General features: G+C 40.3%; 1 pseudogene; it reads left to right on the top strand.

Annotated features, from left to right (window-relative positions):
* Nucleotides 1-2031: 2031 nt before the first annotated feature.
* Nucleotides 2032-7665, top strand: LOC124022010 (annotated as a pseudogene).
* Nucleotides 7666-8517: the final 852 nt, after the last annotated feature.

The raw sequence follows: 8517 nt of genomic DNA, 5'->3' as shown, positions 1-8517 counted from the left end.
TCTATATCTCTATCTCTGTCTATATCTGTCTATATCTAAATCTCTATCTCTTTATCAATCAATCAAATGTATTTATAAAGCCCTTTTTACATCAGCAGATGTCACAAAGTGTTGTACAGAAACCCAACCTAAAACACCAAACAGCAAGCAATGTAGATGTAGAAGCACGGTGGCTAGGAAAAACTCCTAGAAAGGAAGAAACCTAGAGAGGAACCCGGCTCTGAGGGTTGGCCAGTCCTCTTCTGGCTGTGCCGGGTGGAGATTATAACAGTACATGGCCAAGATGTTCAAACGTTCAGTTCTCTGCTGCCTGTGACTGGAACGAATTGCAAAAATCGCTGAAGTTGGAGACTTTTATCTCCTCAGCTAACCGAACTTCAAACATCTGCTATCTGAGCAGCTAACCGAATTGAACGCTGCAGCTGTACATAGTCTATCGGCAAATAGCCCACCCATTTTTACCTACCTCATCCCCATACTGTTTTTATTTATTTACTTTTCTGCTCTTTTGCACACCAATATCTCTACCTGTACATGACCATCTGATCATTTATCACTCCAGTGTTAATCTGCTAAATTGTAATTATTTGCCTACCTCCTCATTCCTTTTGCACACAATGTATATAGACTCTCTTTTTTTCTCTTTTCTTTTCTACTGTGTTAATGACTTGTTAATTGTTTACTCCATGTGTAACTCTGTGTTGTTGTCTGTTCACAATGCTATGCTTTATCTTGGCCAGGTCGCAGTTGCAAATGAGAACTTGTTCTCAACTAGCCTACCTGGTTAAATAAAGGTGAAATAAATAAAAAAATTGTTAAAAAAGATGACCAGCAGGGTCAAATAATAATGACAGTGGTTGTAGAGGGTGCAACAGGTCAGCACCTCAGGAGTAAATGTCAGTTGACTTTTCATAGCCAGTCATTCAGAGTTAGAGACAGCAGGTGTGGTAGAGAGAGAGTACAAAACAGCAGGCCCAGGACAAGGCAGCACGTCCGGTGAACAGGTCAGGGTTCCATAGCTGCAGGCAGAACAGTTGAAACTGGAGCAGCAGCAGGTGGACTGGGGACAGCAGGTGGACTGGGGACAGCAGGTGGACTGGGGACAGCAGGTCGACTGGGGACAGCAAGGAGTCATCAGGCCAGGTAGTCCTGAGGCATGGTCCTAGGGCTCAGGTCCTCCGAGAAAAGAGAGAAAGAGAGTTAGAGTGAGCATTCTTACACAGGACACCGGATAAGACAGGAGAAATACTCCAGGTATAACAGACTGATCCTAGCCCCCCGGCACAAACTATTGCAGCATAAATACTGAAGGCTATATCTATCTCTATATCTATCTCTATATATCTCTCTCTATATATATATCTATATATATATATATAGAGATATAGAGATAGATATATATATATAGAGAGAGAGAGAGAGAGAGAGAGAGAGAGAGAGAGAGAGAGAGAGAGAGAGAGAGAGAGAGAGAGAGAGAGAGAGAGAGAGAGAGAGAGAGAGAGAGAGAGAGAGATGTAGGGGCTGCAGGTAGCCTAGTGGTTAGAGCGCGGGGCCAGTAACCGAAAGGTTGGTGGATCAAATCCCGAGCTGACAAGGTAAAAATCTGTCGTTCCGCCCCTGAACAAGGCAGTTAACTCACTCCTAGGCCATTGTAAATAAGAGTTTGTTCTTAACTGACTTGCCTAGTTAAAGAAATATATATTTATCTACTCATCATCTCCCTCAATTCACCACTGTCAAAAAAAAAGAGTAAAACACAGAACATAGTTATTATTATTTTTAAAAGAGAGGAAAACACAGAACAGAATTCCTTTAAAAAAGAGAACAAAGAGTCACTGAGTAGAACATCCCTCTAACAGTCTTAATTCTACCTAGAACCATGTAGGGTTTGTGATCTTGTCCCTGTAGAAGAACCCGATATGACATTAATTATTTTTCTATAGCTCCATGTGTTGCTGGGACAATGACCTGCGACAGACTAGTGTCCTGTCCAAGGGGTGTACTTGTACATCAAGCTGCCTTACACTACAGAAACAGAAGACACATGTTCCTGTGCTGTTGTGTTGTTGCAGGGCTTTGGGAGTCTGTCTGGAGAACACTGGCTGGGGAATGAGTTTGTGTTCCTGCTGACCAGCCAAAGGCCCTACAACCTGAGGGTGGAAGTGACCGACTGGGGCGGACAGCAGGCCTTCTCCCACTATGACCGTTTCTACATCGGCAGCGAGAAGCAGAATTACAGGTGGGATACCAGCAATGTGTTCTGGGCCGTATTCTTAAAGAGTCTCACAGTAGGAGTGCTGATATCAGCTACAGATGTAGGATCTTAATTTGATCACTCTTTTGATGCTGAGAATTTACCTGCATAGAAGGAAATGCTAACTTGTGGTGTATTTGAGTTTTAAAAAAGCTTCTAAAGTTTGTCATTTCCACTTTGAACACTCAGACTTGATTTGCCCTAAAGAAAAATGTTTCATCCCTGACATAAATGTCCATTAATTATAATCCACATAATTCACGTTGCTGCAGGATTATTTTCCTGCTCTAGCAAACTGGCTCAAATTAAGATCCTACATCTGTATGTACCTAAGTGGAGGAAATTAAGTTTTGTCACATCTCAGCGCATTGTATCATACCTACAGTACAGTTTTTAGGATCATAGGACATTCCCCACTAAATACGCCCACGTTCCTACTTAAATAGTCACTCAACTACTCAACTGTGGTTGCCTTTACTTGCTTCAGGACCTGCAGTATATTTTTAATGAAGTGGGAATGAGATATTGGACTTGGTTCTATCACTGACAATGATGTGCTTGGTGTTGTATTTCCATCACAGTAATGATGGTGAGGCACTGGTGACTCTGATCATGATTTGTAATCAATTCCATGTATACATTTTTCAGTTTGTGGACATTTATTGTCCATAATCCTTCTGATTGAGGCTTCTAGGACTTCAGCAGATCATAATTCTTACTTTTTAATTTATTGTGTTTCCAAAAACATACTGGATAATCTTTTTGAGTTCTGGAATGGAATCAATTTTGGTCTCTAGATTCTTATTTCATTGCCATTCTGTAATACTTGTCATGGAGATGGTCCAAAACAAACTATTGTCACACAGCTTCTTAGGGAAAGAGAGGCTCTGCCTCATTTCACAATGCCATTACTAACTAAATCAAATGTAAGATGGTAAAAGGGAATTATTATATTTCCTAGAATGATAACCAGCAAGCTTTGTCTCAATCTGATTTAGTTCACCCACATACGGACGTGTGATCACACAAACGAACACACTTGTACCATTTTTTGTTGTTGACCTGGCTCACATTTTTACTAACCAGTTAAAGACAAGGAAGGATGGAAGGATGTACAAAGATCTATTAGAGTAACTCTTGAGTAGCATTGAGAGGGAGAGTAAACAGAGTCCATCAGTGGAAATTGAAAAGTCATTTACAGTACATAGCAGTCAGTATATACTGTGTAATCCGTTATTGGGAATGTATGTAAATAATGACCTTTATTTTAAACATGGTTTATAGAGGAAGATCACAGCCTTTAAAAGGAAAGCTATTCTATGGAGTGTGGCGTTTAATGGGCCTACACCTCAAATCCAATAACATGTTACTGGTTGTGTACACAAGGCTTGTGTTCCTAGCTCCAACAGTTCAGTAATACCTAACTAAATGCTGGTGTTCCTAGCTCCAACAGTGCAGTAAACAGTACCTAACTAAATGCTGGTGTTCCTAGCTCCAACAGTGCAGTAATACCTAACTAAATGCTGGTGTGTTCCCTAGCTCCAACAGTGCAGTAATACCTAACTAAATGCTGGTGTTCCTAGCTCCAACAGTTCAGTAATACCTAACTAAATGCTGGTTTTCCTAGCTCCAACAGTGCAGTAATACCTAACTAAATGCTGGTGTTCCTAGCTCCAACAGTGCAGTAATACCTAACTAAATGCTGGTGTTCCTAGCTCCAACAGTGCAGTAATACCTAACTAAATGCTGGTGTTCCTAGCTCCAACAGTGCAGTAATACCTAACTAAATGCTGGTGTTCCTAGCTCCAGTGCAGTAATACCTAACTAAATGTGCAGTAACAGTAGTAATACCTAACTAAATGCTGGTGTTCCTAGCTCCAACAGTGCAGTAATACCTAACTAAATGCTGGTGTTCCTAGCTCCAACAGTTCAGTAATACCTAACTAAATGCTGGTGTTCCTAGCTCCAACAGTGCAGTAATACCTAACTAAATGCTGGTGTTCCTAGCTCCAACAGTGCAGTAATACCTAACTAAATGCTGGTGTTCCTAGCTCCAACAGTGCAGTAACAGTAGTAATACCTAACTAAATGCTGGTGTTCAATAGTAATACACAAATGCACATCTGAATACAGCAAGATGGCGCCGATGCAGTAATACCTAACTAAATGCATGGTAATACGCCCTGTTCATGGCTCCTAAGTAAACTTTGCAGCTCTTCAGACACACTGGGTTTCAGAGAGCCAGGCTGCCTTCTATAACTACAGTACTTCATGTGACACAGAGTCACTGTATAGGAGCCAAACACCTGGTCACCATAGCAGCCAAGCCACATTAATGATCAGCCTGACACTTTGATGGGTCAGATATATGACCACACAGAGGGACCACAGATAAATAGAGACGTTATAATTGATGAACACCAGTGTTCAGGTCAAGTTCAATTGTGATATGTATTAATTTCTTTCATTATCTGTGTCATTCATATTCATGTAATAGATGAATTAATTGAACAATGTTTGTTTCAGTACGTTAAGATCATAGAAATGTTGTTTCTTGCTGTGAGGCCTGATGTGTTGAACTAATCAACCCTCTCAAAGATCATAGAAATGTTGTACTGTATCTATGATGGTCTAACATGACACAGTATTCAACATAGACACAGTATTCAACATAGACACAGTATTCAACATAGACACAGTATTCAACATAGACACAGTATTCAACATAGACACAGTATTCAACATAGACACAGTATTCAACATAGACACAGTATTCAACATAGACACAGTATTCAACATAGACACAGTATTCAACATAGACACAGTATTCAACATAGACACAGTATTCAACATAGACACAGTATTCAACATAGACACAGTATTCAACATAGACAAAGTATTCAAAATAGACACAGTATTCAACATAGACACAGTATTCAACATAGACACAGTATTCAACATAGACACAGTATTCAACATAGACACAGTATTCAACATAGACACAGTATTCAACATAGACACAGTATTCAACATAGACACAGTATTCAACATAGACACAGTATTCAACATAGACACAGTATTCAACATAGACACAGTATTCAACATAGACACAGTATTCAACATAGACACAGTATTCAACATAGACACAGTATTCAACATAGACACAGTATTCAACATAGACACAGTATTCAACATAGACACAGTATTCAACATAGACACAGTATTCAACATAGACACAGTATTCAACATAGACACAGTATTCAACATAGACACAGTATTCAACATAGACACAGTATTCAACATAGACACAGTATTCAACATAGACACAGTATTCAACATAGACACAGTATTCAACATAGACACAGTATACAAGACCACTGACTAAGAATAGGGCCTCTCTCTTCTGTGAATTATCCATCACCTGGTTCTGGCAAGACCTGAAAGTTGTCTGAGTCATAAACCACAGTTGGAGCTGCCGCTGCTTGACATGCAGTGTAGTAGATGGGGACAAACAATGCAGGAGGAGGGAGTGCAAAGAGTTCACAGGGAAATACACAAACGGCTTGAGACAAACGAGGAAACCGACAATGTCCTCATAAACCAGGATGTTCTTTAGAAAAGCAACTGGTGTGATTGGGTTTTAATATAGTGTACGATAATTTCAAAGACACTTATTTGAAAGGGTACATATTCTTTGTAGTAGATTAGAAGAACAGTGTGGTGGTGAATTTATGTCCTCAAACGTTCACACAGTGAGAACAAGGGGAGGGACATTTTTGCCTTGAGTAACAATCTGTCTCATGTAGCCATACGAAACTAAACATATAATAATAAATGGAGTGTCTCGGATTTATGTACAGAATAATATGAAATGCTCTGAGACCAGGTTGCAAGGTACATATTATTTAGATTAGAAGAACAGCGTGGTGGTGAATTTCTGTCCTCCACCAGCAGCATTGTGTTTCTGCTTTATTTCCCTCTGTGTTTCCCTGGCGACTGTGTCAGGCTGTTCCTGAAGAGTCACAGTGGAACGGCAGGCAGACAGAGCAGCCTGGTCATCAACGGAGCAGACTTCAGTACCAAGGATATGGACAACGACAACTGCATCTGCAAATGTGCTCTCATGCTCACCGGGGGTATGTCTGAGGTTAAAGTCCACATTAACCCCTAAACACATGCACTCTGTTTGTACTCCTGTAGAACTGAAACAACTGGATAAGTAGAAGCTATAAGACAACAACAACCACCCACCCACACTATGCTAGGGGAAGCTTTTGTCATTTTGGTAAAACATTTTCAACCCATTGACCTCCCGGTACCCCTACTCACTTTATCTCCCGTCTAGAAGAACTACAGAGCAGAGCCAGTTAGTATGTATTCAGCACTGGTACTGACATATCACAGCAGAGAATGGTATCTCAGCTCGTGAAGCCAGGTGGCAGCCCTCAGCATTTTACAGAATGATTGACACATGCCATGGCTGGTTTAGAAGTCCAGGGAACTGGCCAGCAGAATAAATCAAAATGACAGTGAAATTCCTATTAACAATGAATGTGAAGCTACAATCTCATCAGGATTTAGATCCAGAATGTACATCTGAAAATACATGACAAACATACATGTCTTTATCCTCTTATCAATGTCTAGAGCAGCATTTCCCAAACACCCCCCCAAGTAGCTGGTCCAAACATGTTGGGCTCACAGAGATTCTTGTAGACTATTTATGTTTTGTTATAGTTGCCCTCATACTCCGCTCTCACCTGTAATGAAAGGTCAGAGGTCAGAATGGGGCAAAGCTATCCAAAGAGAGGAGTACTGGAGTCTGCTCTAGTGTGGCGTTGCAACAAAGCTATCCAGAGATAATCAGAGGTTACAGGAAGGTCACACAGTTATGACTTTGATAGTTCTCTGATAGTGTAACATCATCAAGCCTAAAATCTATTTTCTCTGTTTCTCTCTCTACGTTTCTCTCTATGCCTTCAGGTTGGTGGTTCGATGCCTGTGGACCATCGAACCTGAATGGGATGTACTACAGTCATGGTCAGAACATGGGTAAACTGAATGGGATTAGGTGGCACTACTTCAAAGGGGTCTAGTTACTCTCTCCGTGCTACTACCATGATGATACGACCAGCAGACTTCTGAGAGGACCTTTTGGTGACTGTCGTTGGGTATGTTGTCCATAGACACATTGGCATCATTAGTCATGTTTCCATCCAAATGTTTTTATGTGATAAAGTAAAGTACTGTCCAACAGGTGTGACGGAAACACAAAATAGAAGGTGGGATAATTGTTTGTACTTTGACTTAAAAAATAGCAACCTCATTTTGTTTTCTATGAGGAACTTGGATTCTGACTTTCTGGTGCTTACATGTCCTCTTGAAAGACATTGATTGTTTGAAACAGTATGCTTGAGGACCAGCTCTGCAATGAATCAAACTGAAAGTGGGTTACATGATGAGGATATGAATGTAAGATTTGGTGCTTTTGAAAGACTTTAATTTGTTTGACTGTCACGTTCTGACCTTTATTTCCTTTGTTTTGTCATTATTTAGTATGGTCAGGGCGTGAGTTGGGTGGGCAGTCTGTTTGTTTTTCTATGTTTTGAGGTATTTCTATGTTTCGGCCTAGTATGGTTCTCAATCAGAGGCAGATGTCATTAGTTGTCTCTGATTGAGAATCATACTTAGGTAGCCTGGGTTTCACTGTGTGTTTGTGGGTGATTGTTCCTGTCTCTGTGTTTTGCACCAGAGAGGGCTGTTTTTTGGTTTTCCACGTTTATTGTTTTGTAGTGTTCATGTTTATCTGTTTTTATTAAACATGAATCAATATAACCATGCTGCGTTTTGGTCCTCCTCTACTTCACCACAGGAAAATCCTTACACTGGCTTTCATTTCTCTTTTCATTTGGTCTCCCTTTCATTTCTCTTTTCATTTGACTCCCTTTCATTTCTCTTTTCATTTGACTCCCTTTCATTTCTCTTTTCATTTGACTCCCTTTCATTTCTCTTTTCATTTGACTCTCATTTGACTCCCTTTCATTTCTCTTTTCATTTGACTCTCATTTGTCTCCCTTTCATTAGTCTCTTTCATGTATCTGTTGTGTATTGTTCTTCTATGGGTAAGGTATTCCTGTTAACATGTTGTGGATCGGTGTACTGCTCTCTTAGTCTGCACAGTGGGCAGAGAAGCCTGATGGTCTAGACTGGATACACTTCAGAACACTGTTATGGATATTATTTGCCTATATAGTGGATTGCTG

This window comes from Oncorhynchus gorbuscha, unplaced genomic scaffold (genome assembly GCF_021184085.1).
Source record: "Oncorhynchus gorbuscha isolate QuinsamMale2020 ecotype Even-year unplaced genomic scaffold, OgorEven_v1.0 Un_scaffold_1259, whole genome shotgun sequence".
In the NCBI taxonomy this organism is placed as follows: Eukaryota; Metazoa; Chordata; class Actinopteri; order Salmoniformes; family Salmonidae; genus Oncorhynchus; species Oncorhynchus gorbuscha.
This window is presented reverse-complemented; position numbering and strand designations above follow the sequence as displayed.